Genomic DNA, 16,321 nt, shown 5'->3' with positions numbered 1-16,321 from the left:
AAGATGAGTAGGCACAAAGGCCCTGTGCCTTCGTGCAGAGAAGGCGGACAGTCCACCTGTATCTTAGCCCTCGTATGTTTAGTCCTCAGTTTTTTCATTTGTCAAAGGGAGGAAACAGCCACTATTAGGTGAGAAATTTAATTATAGACTAAAGAAGGCTCCCAGAGGGCAGACTTGCTCAGCCACGCAACTGGTTACGCCCAGCCTAATATGAGGGCTAGATTTCTATTGTGGCTGCTGACCTTGATTTCTGCTCCCTTCCCAGACTTCCTAAATGAGTCTCCCCAGAGGAGGATCCTGGGAACCCATGTTTTCATTTACCTGTGTTGGGCGGGGGCAAGATTTGGATCCAGACACACAATCACGAGCCCCTGCCACGCCGTCCTTGGTTTTCTCAGGTTCCCTGCAATTTCTGGTCTCCCTCATACCACATGGCCAAGATCCTCACACTCTCAAAAGCTACCCCAGGCTTCCCCTCCTCCGGGGAGCCTTCCCTCGCCCTTCCCCAGTCCCTGGAGTCAGAGCTTCCTGTCACGATGTCCCCACTGAGTTCTGCTCTGGCTTCTCTGGCAGAAATGTTCTGACCACTCGTGCTGTGGCTCTTAAACATTGGGTTGTAATTATTTTTTTTCCATTTTGTGTCTCTGAGGTTGGAGAACACATATATGCTCTGCACCTATCTAGGCCCAGCAGTCAGTATGGGGCTCGGTGCACAGCAGGCCTCACTAAAATGTTCTGGATGGACGGAAGAGGAAAGGGCGGGAAGAAAACAGGGAGGAAGGAAGAGAAAGCATAGGAGGGGGGATGAGGAGAAGACAGGGTGAGGGATAAGACGGTGATCTGAAGGAAAGATGAGAAGAAGGATGGGAGAAGGAGGAGGAAGAAAGACGGGAGGCTGGGTGGATGGATGAATGAATGAATGAATGAATGAGTACATGAGCTGGTGAACACAGCGCCTTCAACCACTGTGCCTCTGCCTACCCAGCCTGGAGCTGCCACTCGCAGGCGCTCCGGCGGGCTCGCGCAGTTAACCAGGCCTCTGTTTTACTAACGCCCGCTTCTGCAGCAGAGGCAATTAGAGTCGACGGCTGGAAGCGTCTCCCCAGGCAGCCCCACCTGCCCTGTCCCGTCCCATTAACTTCCAATTCAACAGCCATCCCCGACCTGCAATGTATAATGAAAGACATTCAAAATATATCCAAATGGCATGAGTATTGATTTATTAATGCTGGGGAATGTTGCTCTAATTGAATTGAGATCCAGGAAGTAAGTTAATGTAGCTGACGGTGCTACAGGAATTGAATTACCCTAGGGCCCAGAATTATTACCTTTTCACTCTCTTTGTTGTCAGTGGGATAAATAACAAATCAATTGACGATTCACCCTGGTGGCAAAAAAAAAAAAAAAAAAGAAAAGAGTCCACAGAGCCCTGGACACAGAGCTGGGGAATAGGTGTGGGTGAGGGGTGGGGAGCTTCCTGGAGGAGGTGGAGTGGGAAGGGGAGAAGAGAGGAGGGTCTGTGTCCGAGCCCAGAGCCCTCCCTTCCCTCCGTGCTCTAGTCCAGCAGCCAGAGTTCTTTAAAACACTAGCTGCACAGACTGGAGCGGCAGTCGCTGCTTGCCGAAAGCATCCCCAAGTGCATTCTGAGCGTCAGAGACAGGGAGGGTTTTGCCCCAAGTCACACAGCAAGGGTCCCCCTACTTCTTACAATCTCCTTGGTCTCGTTTGATTGTACCTTTCTAGGCTGTAAACTCTCCTCCTGAAGCCTTTGCAGAGTCTGCCCTGCTGTCCTCTGCTCCTTCCTGCCCCAGGCTTCTCCACCCCTGAGGCTCCTCTGCAGCCCGAGGCATCTACTGGACAGAGTCTTCAAGGTCTGAATGTTAAGGGCTGAATATTCCCCTTTCCTGGCCACTGGGAGATTCATGCTAGGATTCTGGAAACTTCTCAGAGGATGGAAGACTCTGGTCTGCTCCATCGTGAAGAACCTCAGGGGTCAGGCTGGGAGACTGTGACTGCAACTAGTATCTTCCTCCCTTCCGTTCCCTGTTAGCATCTCCATGTGTCTCCCAGCCTTCGCCCTGCCTACCCTTCAATGGGAATAAACCGCCCCTCTAAAATAGAGGGTCTTGGCAAGAGGCATACTTGGCTCGCAAGCCCAGCTCTGCTTGTTGCTGGCTTTGTCATCATAGGTGCACACCTCTGAGCCTCAGTTTCCCTACCTGTCGAATGGGAGCAAGAACCCTTTCACTCTCATGAGACAGTGGCTCGGAAGTGCTTCAGAAAACACGGAGCAGTTGGTGACAGCCAGAGGCTGGCAAAGCGTCTGCCAGGGACCACACACTTCTCCCGCCAGACGCCTCCAGCCGTTGGCTGTCCAAATGGGTGTCTGCAAAGCAGCCCGGCTGGCCTTGTTCTGGTCAAGGAAGAGAAAGGCTGAGTTAATTAAATCAACAGCTAACAGTGCAGGTTACCCACAAAAGTGAACTTTAGTGCCCCTAAAACCACTGACCAAAGGAGGGCTGGGAAAAAAAATGAAACCACAGTTGGAGTAAAATGGAAAAAGAAATCATCAGCTCTACATCACTTCGGCTGGCCACAGGTATCAGAATATTAATTGGTCTTTGACTCGATTTGGCTGTGGGAGTCAGGGCAGGCTGTGGCTTCAGGGAGCCCGACTGAGCGCCACGGGGCTGGCTGCAGGGCATGCTGGGAGCGCGGCTGGCCACAGGGACAGGGAGGAGGAGGAGGAGGAGGAGGAGGAGGAGGAGGAGGAGGAGGAGGAGGAAGAGTGGCAGGGCTGGGGCCTCCTCAGGCCCAGGAGGGCTGCGTGTGCACCTGCCGGTGTAATGGGGTTGGCGGGTGTGAATGAGTGTGGAAATGGGTGTGGGTGTCCTTGTGGGTGTGAGGAGCTGAGGGTATATGAGTGTCATGCATGAGCCCTGTCACACGTCGTGTCACATGAAAAGAGCTCAGACCGTGTGCTCAGCAGATCAAAAACTCTCGAAACATATTTGCTATTATCTAATTTTCACAACAGCTCTAGTCAGAAAGAGGCAATTTCACGAAGAAGGTAAGGGAAGCTCACAGATAGTCTCCTACCAGGTCCCTTGGGAAGGCACCAACCACAGCGGCAGCAGTAATGGCCGAGACAATGGTAACGTTAGCTCGTGCCTAAGAAGTGACCGGTTGAACTCAGAACACAGTGCCAGGCGCAGAGGAAGCACCTGAAGAATGAATTGAGATGAATTTCCTAACTCGGACTGTACTTACTAGACAGCCACCACTTGTGCCCAGGTCCCCCCTCCCTTCTGATGGCGTCTCAGGAGCTGACACGCAGGAGCCTAGCCTGGGGGACCCACCCCCTCCCTAAGTTCCTGCAGTTCCAAGCCAACTGCAGGTGCGTGGCTTTCTTTCTTTGTGCTGCAGTGGCTGCTCTGACGCTAATGGCACGTGGAAGCAGTGACTGTGCCCAGCCCACCTGTTGGACATGTTCGTGGAACCCGGGAATAGCAAGCTGTCTATCTGAAGAGCCATCTCCACTGCTGGGGAAGTGTTCAGTGGAGCCCACGTCTCGAGGGCCCGGATGCACCTCTGGAGTGTCAGGAGATGTAATCTCTTTGCAGCTCTGCCTCATATGTAGACATGGGGCTCTGCCAAGGAAGGCCTGGCCGGCTCCTCAGGCCTCTTTATCAAAACTGGGATATTGTGAACAAGAGGGCACTTAGATCACCTGCCTACCCCCCAGTTCACAAACAAAGCAACTGAGGCACAGAGAGGGGGAGGAACTGGTTTGGGGTCACACAGCAAGTTGAAACCCAGGGCTCCAGGTTTCCAATCTCAGGTACTTTCCTCTCAGACTTCCATGCTTCCAAGGGTCATGTAGGCGGCATTAAAGCCACAGTGCCAGCTGCAAAGTGGCAACTGACATTGCTTCTGTGTCAAGACAAGAGAGAATGCCGGAGGCCGTGACGAACTGGAGAGCCCACACCTGTCCCAGCAGGGCGGCCACCGTGCAGCTAGCGCCGGGTAGGGAAGCAGACCACATCTCCCCTGAGCTTCTGCTCTTTCAAGAGAAGCTAAAATTTTTTTGTTGTTGTTAAGTGTTACAATTGCTAAATGTGGGCAAAGCTCGAAAATTTAAAAGCACAGTAACGTGCAAAGCAAAATGACACTTTTGCTGTCTGTGGGCTGCTTGTGGTAACTCTGGGGTCCTCTCTCCGGGGCTTGGTGAATAGAACCGTGGGAGGAGGTGAAAGGCTGCGAGCTCTGAGAGGATTTGGGTGTTGAGACACTGTTGGCTTGTTGCATTCATTCATTCACGCCTTTACTCACTTACCCTCTTGGTCTGGGCTTTGCTGTCTGTCTGCTTTGTCCCAGGGAGTCCTGGCTTCTTTTTGGCAGAATGAACCTAAGCGCTCCCCAATATCCCAGCAGCCAGAATGGGGGCGAGGAAGGATATTGGAGAACATAGGAGCTTGCTGGTGCCTCTCCTGACATCTTCCCAGATGAGGGTCAAGGCTTTCCCGGCATGGCAGAGGGTGGAGCTGACCTGCAGAGTCCACATCGGAGAGACCCAACCCCTAGTCCTGTTTCCATTTCTTTCCTGGGGATTCAAATTTGGGATCAGACAAACCGGGGTTCAAATCCCAGTTCCACCACTGATAAGCCGTGTGACCTTAAGCAAATTGCCACCCCTCTCTGAGCCTCAATAAAGAAGACACTGCATATACCTGGCTGGTTTCTTTGTCCCTCGCTTCTTCACACTCAGGGCTGCTTACTGCAAACGTCATGACGGCCTGAGGGGTTTTCCTGAGGAGTAAGTGAGTAAGTGAGGTAGGTGCTTGTAGGCCGGGCTGCAAGGGCTGGAGCGCGAACACCCTTGCAGCAGCCCTGAGACACCGAGTCCCAGGGCGTGGGTGGCCAAAACACCAGCTCCTTCGCTGAGGCATAGTCCACCCCGACTTTCTCGAGCGCCCCAAGCGGATGTGCTCCAGTTGCGAAAGTGGCAATCCTCTGGATGGCTCAGGCCTTCCGGGCTCTCCCCCCTTCCCTGTCTCACGCCCCCTCTTCCTTCCCAGCCTTTTCTCCTAAATAAACTGCTCGCAGGAAGCCCTGTCTCAAGGGCTCTCCTGGGAGAACCCAAAGCAAGAGCCTCCATTGACTTATCTGTCAAATGGGCACAGTTAGCGTCCCCTCAAAACTGCTGTGAGGGCGAAACCAGTTACCGCACACGTGAGAGGCCCGGGAGCCGCTGGGCACAGGAAAAAGCTTCCCTCACTGGGAAGGAGCTTCGATTAGTATTGAAGATATTGCCGTGCTATCGGGGGCTGACCCCCCAGGAACCAAGGCCAGGCCCATTAGGGCAGTGTTGAGATGGGAGCCTGCTGTCCCCGGAGGGCCTCGGGGGTTGACGAGGGCTCAGGGTGGAAGGGCATCCCCTCTGTGGTGGAGATGGCGGAGTCTGTGCAAAGAGGGTTGTGCCCCAGGGGAGCCCATCGGCAGCGCCCCCACCCCAAGACCGCAGAGCTGTTAGTGAAAATGGTGCTAATGGGGCCGGGCCCAGCTGTCACCATCGAGAGGTGAGGGGCTTGGGGAGGGGCAGTTATAGGGTGGGCGAAGGGGGTCCTGCAGCCTGGCCCGTCCGTCGGTGGCTACCCAGTGCTCCAGAGAGGCCAGTTCTGCTTAACTCATCACAAAAGGCTTCTGGGGGGTGTTAGTGAAGAGGCTGGGGTACCCCGAACTGTCCTCCTGGAAGGTCAAATGCAAGTCTTAACCTGCCCAGATTCTGGTAGGTTCTTGAGCCAGGACCTTGGGCAAGGCGCTTCCCCACCCTGAACCTGTTTCCTCATCTTTCAAATGGAGCCAATGAGAATACTGACTTCTTGGGTCGTTTGGAAGAGTCAGTAAAATAAAATCAGGCTGGAGAAGGGGGAGCAGGAGAGGGGCTCCCTGGGAAGGACACGGCCTCCTCTCCCTGCCCAAGCCTCTGACCTCCCCCCTCTCTGCCCTGCCGGTCTGGAGGCTGGGCCTGCGGTGCCGACATGTGTCTGACTTCTCTGCCTCTGGCCTCAAAGCTCATACTACCTCATCAGGCTGTGGTTGCTGCAGGGTCCTTATGTCCAAAAGATGCTGCTCCCCAGAGATAAAGGGCTGAGGGTGCTCTCCAAAGTATGCAGCACGGATCCAAGTGACCCTCTGCCCTCGATCAGTGAGTGTTGGATCCTATGCACCACGCCAAGGTGTCCTTGCTCTGAACCATGTGCCTGCTTCCTGGAATAGCTGTCATGGAGTTGGGTCTCCACGTCACCACAGCCTGGGTCGCCCTCTCCTGCTTCACACCCACCTTGCTCTGTCCTCCTCCATCCAGCACTCGAGAATTTGCGAGGCCCCTTCGTCTACTCAGGTCTCTCTCCTTAGCTCCCCAGAGTCGGTCCCTGAGGTTCTAGGCTGCAGTCAGGATTCCCATTTTGCAGGTAAGAACACGAGCAGGGCAAGGACTAGAGTGAGGCAGGTGCCCTGGACGTTAAGCTGAGGGACATTGTCACTGGTCAGCACCAACCTAGTGCTTGCAGAAACCTTGGAGTGAGCGTCCCTGTGGCCCTGGCCAGCTCACCTTGGCCCTGGTCCTGAAACTGAGGCTACAGGCCCTGTTTCAGTCTCACGTGGAGGGCGGGCGGGGGCGCGGGCAGAGCCAGGGGCTGAGGTCTGTCTCCTCTGTCCGCCAGGCCAAGGCGCTGCGTGGGCTTGGGACTTGGTGAAACGGGAGGCCTGGCAGCACCCGTGGGTCTGCGACTCTGTGCAGGGAACGGCTGGGAAGGTTCTTTACTCCAGCTGCAGCACGAGGCCCACCGTGTGTGTGTGTGTGTGTGTGTGTGTGTGTGTGCACGAATTCTAGCATTTGCCCTTCCAAAGGGGAGTACGGGTGTCTCGGAGCTGTGACAACAGGAAGCCTCTAAGGGGCAGGCTTCTTTGGGCAAGTCCGATAAAACTAAAAAATGCACAAGCCCTAAGACCCAGCCGTCCCCCTTCCAGAAACAACCAGAACAGCTGCTGGCGCGTCCCGCGCGCCAGGCAGTTTTAAGCACGTCACTCGCTGACCGCTGACAAGGGCCCTCTGAGGTAGGTGCACTGTCGTTGTCCCCATTTTCCCCATGAGGAAGCCGAGCCTCGGAGAGACCGGCCTGCGGAGCCGGCTCCTCGAGGCCGTGCTCTTAGCTTCCAGGACTTCCCGCCTCTACCTTCGGAAACACTTGAGGGTGACGAGACACGTTGGCAAATTCACGGGAGCTTCGCTTGTGAGAGCAACAGGACAGGAGGGAGCCCCGTCACCGCCCGGGGAGGGGAGCAGCCACACCCCGGGGCCCCTCAACGGTCCCTCCGACAGTGAAACAGTGAGGCCGCGCCATAGGTCGCTGCCCGATGCTTCATGCTGAGGCTGCATGTCAACTGGAAAAAAAGTAATTTTCCACTGTGTGCCCGAGCCCATGTTTATATGGGGAAACAACAACACTACGCCCATCTCACTAAGTACTGAAAGGGCTGGAAGGTTCCAGCCCAAACCGTGGCCTACGCCGAGGCTGCTTCTCAGAGGCTGGGGATGGGATGGAGACCCAGGCTGGGGGTGGGATGGGGACCCAGCTCAGCCGAGAGTAGGAAACTGTCGGAACCAGCACGTGTTGTTTTTGTAATCACACAGGAAAAGCTATTCGAAAAGAAAAGCTATTAAAGAACCTCCGAAAAGGGCCTCCCCGTGTGGCCCCTAGACCCTTGTCGGGAGGCTTCTGCCTCCACAGACTGGCCGAATCAGGTGTCTCCCTATCCAGAGGGGAGAGGCGAAGGTGACCCAGGGAGAAATCTCTGCTTTTCGCCTTGCTCCGCCCACTCTTCGGTGGAGGGGTGGTGGTCCAGGAGCCCACCGGGAGACCCTCCTCTCTCCTCCCGCCCAGCGCTGACCACCTGTGTGAGGTTTAAGCCATTACTTTTTTTCTGGCCTCAGTATTTTTCACCTGCAAAATGGGGATAATATCCTTCCTACGCTTGGGCTAAGGATGAAATGAAATGCACTTGAGAACTGTCAGGGAGGGTAAGATTGGAGGGATGGCTCTAATTTTTCTTCATTAGTAACATTTTGAATCAAAGAGGGCTTCGAATTCAAGTTCCACCACTGACCAGCGGTGGACATAGGAATGAAGCTCTCTGATCTCCATTTCTTCATCTTAAAATAGAAATAAAAGTACACCATTCTGGGGTTGCCACAGAAATTCAATGAGCTAATTCAGGAAAGCGTTCAACATGGTCCCTGGCACGTGGGCTCCCTAAATGGATGTCACGATGACGAGAAGGTACAAGGAGCTGCCCAGGGGTGCTGGGCTCACTGAGCCCCGAGTTGGGGCTGTAGGGTGTGACGGGGGAGCAAAGGCCCGGAAGAAGGGCAAACGCTCAGGAAGTGGGACCTTCTTTCTGCCGTGACTTGGAGAAGGGGAACCAAGGCTGGGGTTTGGCTAGGGGAGTGTGGCCATTATGGCGAGTCCCACAGGCCAGCCTGGGGTCTGCTCTTCCACCACATGCTGGCCAGTCTGCTGGGGAATGAAGAAGTAAGAGTGTCTCCAGGGGAGGGCCAGACGGGCTCAACCGAGGGTGGAAAAACCCTCTGCTCAGTGGGGTCTGGGGGGCGGGAAGCTCTGGCTACAGGCCTGGCCATCTGCACCCCTATAGCCCTGGGTCCCAGGCTTTCCCAGATTGGACCCACTGGGTCAGCCGAAGCTGGGTTAACCTCCCTGAAGCCCAGCCTGACCAGCCGCTCTGCTGGTCTGGCCTTTCAATGACTTGCTCGCATCCGCATCTGCAGAGCAAAGCCTAGTCCATCTCCTTATCTCAACCTTCTGAGCCTGCTCCAGTCTGACCTCAGCCTTTGCGATGTGGCCTGAGGGGGCAGCAGGAGGCTCGGCCTGGTCCCTCCCTCCCACAGCCTGGCCCCAAATCCTCACTATGGACTCTCCACCTGGGCTGGGTCTACACTGGCTCCTGTGACAAAATCAGCACACTCCCTGATGTGGAGACAGCACTTCCCAGTTTGCGTGGCTCAGCCATAGCCCCACGGCAGAGCAGGCGGGGCCTGGGACCCCACTGTGATGACCCTGGAGATGTGTTGCGCAGCTTCGGGAGATCCTGCTGCAGGGAGCATGGTGGCTGAGAGCCCAGCTGCCACCTCTCAGGACCCAGTACCACATCGTGCCCAGATCAACTTGCTCCGAGCCCCTCCTACCTAGTACCCAAGGAGGGCGGAGGTAGGGGGCCCACATCTCGGTCTGGGGGCCCTGCCTGCCTCCGCTTGCTTCCTCTCCCTGTCATCCTTCCTGATAAATTTATTGCACATCTAATCCCACCCTGGCATCTGCTTATCAGAGGGACAAACTAACACATTTATTTTACGAAAGGAAAACTGAGGCTTGCAGGTGGGAGATGACCTAGCTAAAGTCACATGCAAATTATGACCAGAGCCAGTTCCACAGCTCAGGCTTCTTCCTTCCATCCTTCCACCCAGTGCTTCACCCCCTTGATCCAATACCGAGGTCAAGGGCAAGGTCAAAGGTCAGGGCAGCCTCCCTCACAGGAAGTGAGGCTGACTCTGGAAGTGTTTGACCTGGAAGAAATTCTTACCATAACTCACATCTTGAGAGATCTGGCCTGAGGCTGGGGCAGGCCAGTGGGGTGGGGGTGGGGGGGCGGGGAGGGCTCAGGGTCCTTCTGGGATGTGGGCAGGGTTTTCTCCAGGGAGTTCAAGAGCAGGATTGCAGCCTGGCTTTTAAAGCAACACAACATCATTAAATCTGTGATGGAGCCCAGGCCCTAATGGCTTAGCCTCGACTCTCTGTCTCCATTCCCCACTTCTGGGGAGGGCAGGTCAGCGGCTGGGGAGGGCTGGGAGTGGAAGCACTCTGGGGACCTTGATCTTGGACTTGATGAGGAGCCCCGTTATGAGGGGCTCTGCCTGACCTGCTCTGCATGTCGCTGTGGAGGCATAAAGCTTTGAGTGGGCAGGGCCTGCTAGAGCCCTCGCCATCATCTACAGAGGGAAACTGAGGCCCAGAAGGGTAACAGGACTTGCTCGAGGCCACGAGCTGAACCAGCGCTAGAATTTTCCCGACTGCCCTTCCCCTTTCAGCAGTGCCTGTCCGCAGCTCCACCCTCCAGCCCTTCCCAGCTCAGATTCTCTCCCAGGCCTCCACCTTCCCCAAACTGTCTTCGTTATCTCCTAAAGGAGGCAAGTTTGCTGCTTCTCCCAGGAAGAAAATAACGTAGAGGGCTCACTCCCATTGGCATGGTTCTGTCTGTTTAGATTTCTCATTTCAATAGGGTGTTCGTATGTACCACACGAGCACACATCTTATTCTACATAACGATGCCGTTTCACCTCTGCTTTCTGGATCAACCACAAGCTCAGTCAGTAGGGACCCGAGAGGCCCTTTGAGGATGACCCCGCCCACTCCTTTGACCTCCCTCCCTGCAGGCTGCTGTACCCAATCTCTGTGCGCAGGTCCCCAGGGTTCCCACCCATGTCTGTCCAGCACAATGAGCCCCCTCTCATTGCAGTGCTTTCGCTGGTCCCTCGGTTGCCGCCCTCTGCTCCCTGGGCCTTTCTGGTGGATTTCCACTCCTCCCTCAGACCTCATCTTGAGGGCCATGCCGTTGGGAAAATCTCCAAACCCTGATGGGGAGATGCGCTGGCATGTACTCTCCTGCCACCCAGTCCAGCTTATCCTCTTATAATGATGCATGTGCGTTTGGAATTCTTGATTTCATGTGTCTATCTCCTCTGCTCTGGAGCAAGGGCCCAGGGCAGGGACCTGGCTCGTGAAGAGGAAGGAAGGAAATAGGGAGGGAAGGAAGGAAGGAAGGAAGGAAGGAAGGAAGGAAGGAAGGAAGGGAGGGTAGAAATGGCGAGTCAGGAAACAGGAACATAGAAATAGAGAGTCAAGGTCATAGAGAAGATTAACCCTATAAGGGCAAGGTAGTTGCTCAAGTTGAGTTCCAAATTTGACTTTGAACTTCCCAGCAGCCAATGCAAAGGAGTAAAAAAAAAAATAAAAAAGATATGGTCAGTTACATCAGTGTTGGTGTCAGAAAGGAGGAAGCTCACCAGTTCCTCAGGGGAAATCCAGCTCTCGACGGGAAGGGGTGCCCAGTGACGGGGTGACTGGCATCCTCAGCATCCCTCCACGTTGCACTAATGGATTCCCAAGGCAGCTTCTCATGCCACTTGCGGGTGGAAGCTGAGGAGGAGACATTGACAAGCAGCTGGGAGACAGCGGCTTCTGCAGAGAGCTATGTGCTGGACCAAGGCTCTTGGAAGATTCCAGGCTGTGCTCCAAGCAGACACCTCACCGGTGCCTGGGAGAGAGGCTGCCCTGGCAGTGGGGGGTGGAGTGTGGAGGCGGAGGGCGGGCCCTGGAGTCAGCCTCACAGGCACTCCTCACAGGGCGGCCATTTCCCACCAGTCGCCTCACCTGGCTGAGCCCACGGCCAGAGCACGGCCCTCAGAGGATGCTGGCAGGATTGAGCAAGGCAGTGCACATCAAGAGATCAACACAGGAGTGTCCCATGGCCATCGGCACTTACCATTACTGTGATTAGAGAGAGGTGCCCAGAGCCCAAGCCAGAAGGTTCTCACCAGAGTCAGAATCAGCGCAGGGGCATCTGCATATGGAATGGGAGGCCTGGGGGTGCGTTTCTGATGGTGGAATCCGAGGCATTGTTGCTCCTTCGGACTTCCTGGACACCTTGCCCTGTACTTGGCTTCCTGGGAAGGGAGTAAACTGAAGCACAGAGGCACAGCCTGGGCCTGCCTGGAGTGTGTGTGTGTGTGTGTGTGTGTGTGTGTGTGTGTGTGTGTGTTGGGGGAGACAGGACACACCCTCCCGGGAAGAGAAAATCCCCAGGCTGGCCCAGGTAGAGTGCCCAGGCCCAGCTACACACGGAAGCGCCTTGAGTTGTTTGGGGGAGAGAGAGACAGGGTGGGGGGCCCAGGAAGGGGCCCCAGCAATGGACTAGCAAGGAGGAAGGACCGGGGTCCCAGAGGAGGGGGAAGGGTATCCCGGGTGCAGAGGGTGTTCCGGGGGAAGCAGGGTAACAACCAGTGTGGGACCCTTGTTAGTGCAGGCTGAGTACACCCTCGGCAACGCCGAGCGCTGCTGCACCTGCTCCCAGTCTCACTGCATCGAGTCCCCGCGGCAGCCCCGTGGGGTCAGCGCTCCAATCTCCACGTTACGTATGAGGAAACTGAGGCACCGGGAGGCTAAGAAACGTGTCCAAGTTCACAAACCTAGTGCCTTAGTCTGCTCGGGCGGCTGTAACAAAATACCACAGACCGGGTGGCTTAAGCAATAAAAATTTATTTCTTGCAGTTCTGGAGGCTGAAGTCCAAGATCAAGGGGCTGGTAAGGTGGGTTTCAATTCTGAGGCCTCCGCTCTCGGCTTGCAGGCAGCCGCCGCCGCGTGTGTGCGCACAGGACCTCCTCTTTGGGAGTGTGCGGAAATAAAGAAATGAGCTCTCTGGCGTCTCTTCTCACAAGGACACCAAGCCTATTGGATCAGGGTCCCAACCCTAGGGCTTCATTTACCTTTAACTACTTCTTTAGAGGCCCCATCTCCAAATATAGCCACACTGTGGACTGGGCTTCAACATATGGACTTGGGGTGAACACAAACATTAGGTCCATAACAGCTAGGAAGGGGCCAAGGTGGGATTCGAACTCAGACCATCTGTCCACAGCCCTGGTCCTGGAACCCACAGGTTAGAAAGGGAGCAGGAGGGTTCAGGGGCTGCTGCTGAGGCCCAGCCAGAGATGAGGAGAGAAGAGGGGAGCACAGAGCAGGTGGCGGCGGCGGCAGCAGCCGTGGAGAGGCAGGAGTGGAGGAGGGAGCTTCCCCAGGAAGGTCAGGGATCGATGGGGAGTTGGGGGAGTTAGTCCGGGCAGGGCGAGGGGCTCATTAGCACGAGGCCCAGCTGGCTGGATGCTCCAGACCGTGAACTTGGCAAAGGGCAGCCACTCCGGGGCAGAAGGTGGCCTGTCCATGCAGAAAGGGATTCTCGAGGGAGCCCTGGCCAGATCAATGAGGGCAGTGAGGTCGATGAGAACTCAGCAGGCCCTGGGGGCAAGACCTTGGCCCCCAAGACCGGAGGCGAACAGCAGCAGGCCTGCAGTGTGAGACCACGTGCCAAGCACTTCCCTGCCCCGGGCGCTTACTAAGGAGGCCCTTGATCTAGTCCATCGCCTTATGCATTCCTCAAGACCACCCTGCAAAGCTGCCATTGTCATCCCCATGTTATAGATGAAGAAACTGAGTCTCGGAGAAGTTGAAGGAACTTGTCCCATGTTGGGCAGAGATTCAAACCAGACAGCTCGCCTCCAAATCTCAGGCTCTTGATAACGCATTTTTCCAGAACTGTCTCTCCTTGGTCAGCACCTGGGCACCTTCTCCTGCTAGCTTATCAGACAGACTGACAGGTGGTCTTTGCCCCCTCTTCTCTGCTTATGTCTGCTTTGGTTTCCTGAGGGAACGGCAGGTGGAGGTGGGTGGGGGAGGACAGGAAAGCAGAGCCAAGCTCTGCAGAACAGCCGAGCAAACAGGCTGAGCTGAGACTCAGTGAAGAAGCCGGATGGAGGAGCTGGGGCCACTGTCATATGGGCATCTGCAATATGGTCGTCCCAAGGACCAAGCCAACAAGGCCATTGGGGGATAATAAGGACCCTCTCCCAGCTGCCCACTATGACTTTGCCCCTTCAAGGCACTGAAGCCCGGAGCCCCACGTTGGAGGAGGTAGTCACCAGCATGTACAAATTGCTGTGTATCTACTGTGCACCAGACCCAAGGGATTCAATAGCAGATCCAACCAGGGCAGTCCCTACTCGCATGGGCTTACCGCTAGTCAGGGAAATCTGACATTCACCCCCTACTCACACACACAAGGTAAGATTGCAGGTGAGACCCGCACCACGGAGGTACCACGAGACAGTATAATGGTGATAGTGTGAGGAAGTGTGGCCTAGCAAAGACGGCCAGAGAAGGCCTTCCCAAGGAGGTGGCAGTGGCATTGTGTTCTTGGGGATGAGCAGGTTAAGAAGGAAAGGGAGGGGTGCTCGGCCTGTGCGAAGGTCCTGTGGTGGGAGGGAACAAGGGGGGTACTTGTGTCTAATAGAGAGCGGCCTACGGGCAGGAGTACAGAGGAGGGCAGAACAGTTCAGGGAGGTGGCTGGACGGGTGGGCCAGGGCCAGAACACCTGGGGCCTTGGGAATCAGGTGGAGGAGGTAAAACGACCGTGCCCAAGAGTTGTGGGATACCACTGAAAGGCGTGACCAAAATGCCACTATTCGGTGGGTTCTAGAACACACATTTTACCTTTAACATCTCCGAAACTGAGATACGTTTTATAATCTACAGTTCGTCTTAGTTTAACTGGCAGTATTTTTCTTCGAGGTCTAGAAGAGCATGGTGTGTCCCATAACCAAATGAAGATGTTCTCCCCCGGGGAGAATGCAGAATATAGGATAGAAGAGAATGACAGTACTCCAGCTGAAGAGGTGAGGAGCCTAGGGTCCCACTCATTCAGTCCCTTCGCCCTCGCAAGGTCCCTGGTGCCTCCCTGACCCCCAAAGCTCCAGAGAACAGCTTGGTTGGAATTTAGGGGTCTTGAGATTGGAAACATTGCGTGGTGACTCGGGGTCTCCGGGGTGACCTGGGAAGCTGTATTTCTCAGAGCCAGCTTGGTGCTGCCAGTTTATTTACCCTCCAATGCCCTGGCCTTGACCGCTGAGATTCTATTTCTGGAACGTGAGTTGTAACGTGCACGGGACATCATATACTTTGAAGAGCACCCCAGAGAAGTCGAAGGCACTTGCTCCATGCTGGGCAGAGATTCACGCCCAGACAGCCTGACTCCAAATCCCAGGCTCTTGATAATGCCTTTTTCCAGAACTGTCTCTCTTTGGTCAGCACCTGGGCACCTCTCCTGCTAGCTGGTCGGACAGACTGACGGGTGGTCTTTGCCCAGGTCTGCTTTGGTTTCCTGAGTGAGTGGCAGGTGGAGGTGGGCTGGTTGCTGGGACTGTGGACACAGCACACGAGTGGCCCGAAGCTCTTTCCCCGTGGGAATGGATGTCCCAGGGGTTTCCATGGCTGCCCTCCTCCCACTGATTTTTTTCCTGCCAGCGAATCTTTTCCCTGCAGTCTTCCGGGGGCAAAGGGAAGGTCGCTTGTCCCCCACTCCAGCCCCCACCTCTTCCTTGGTCTTTATCTTCCCCTCTCCCCTCTCTCTACTACACACATTCTTTATTTTTAGGGCAGGTACTCTTGGCTGGGGCATGGCTAATACGGGTCACAGAAGTGACCCAAGTGGCAAGAATCAATAGCAGATCAATTTTCCTGCTTTAATTTTAGAGCTTTTTAAGTTCGCATCAGTTTGACAATCGGACAGAAAAGCAGCTGCGTGGCTGCTCAGATCCCGGAGGCCACGCCTGGAAGTCTCCCCCCGCCCCCCACCCGCCACCGCCCCCGCTGCCCTCTTGTCCAACTGGCCTTCAAGGCTGGCCAGGGCTATAGAGGGGGCCTGTGGTGCTCCCCTCCCATACCGAGTGACCACACTGGTAGAGGAAGGATGGTGAGGGCTGTGGTCACCTTAGACCATGTAATTCTGTAACCTGCTCATTGAATGGGGACCAAGGAGCTCACCCGTTTATCTGCAGTCCCTGGAGGCTTGCTGAGTCCCTGGCAGGCGAACAGTTGAACAGTTAAGCTGCCTGGAGGGGGCAGGGCCATGGCTGGGTGTGGGGCGGGAGATCCAGCCTGACATTCTCACCGTCCCTCTCCCCACCACCAAATCGGCTCCAGTCTCTCAGACTTCAGACCTCAGAAGAAGGGCGCACGGGCGCATGTGGAAGACTGCTCGATTTTGCAATAGGAAAGGCGTAGAACTCACGAAAATGTCCATCGAAAGGGGATGGTGGGCACGTTACGGTACAGCTGTGAGACAGGATAACGGTCAGTGGTTGAACAGAATCGAGTCACATCGAAATGCACACATCTGGAGAAATCGCCAAGGTGGCCATTAAATAGAAAAGCTAATTGCAGAGCAGTCAGAACCGCGCGATTCTGCTTCTTAAAAACTGCTGTGCGTGTTTGAATGAGCACAGACCTTCTATAGGGCACTAGCTCGATCACCTTAGGAAAAAGATACCCACTGTATTGGGGACTTTACTTCTTAATTTATGTACTTTAAGAAAAAAGCTATGGTATATGGGTGGCTTAGCTTTTCTGTTTTGT

The sequence above is a fragment of the Rousettus aegyptiacus genome, unplaced genomic scaffold, assembly GCF_014176215.1.
Source record: "Rousettus aegyptiacus isolate mRouAeg1 unplaced genomic scaffold, mRouAeg1.p scaffold_m13_p_1, whole genome shotgun sequence".
In the NCBI taxonomy this organism is placed as follows: Eukaryota; Metazoa; Chordata; class Mammalia; order Chiroptera; family Pteropodidae; genus Rousettus; species Rousettus aegyptiacus.
This window is presented reverse-complemented; position numbering follows the sequence as displayed.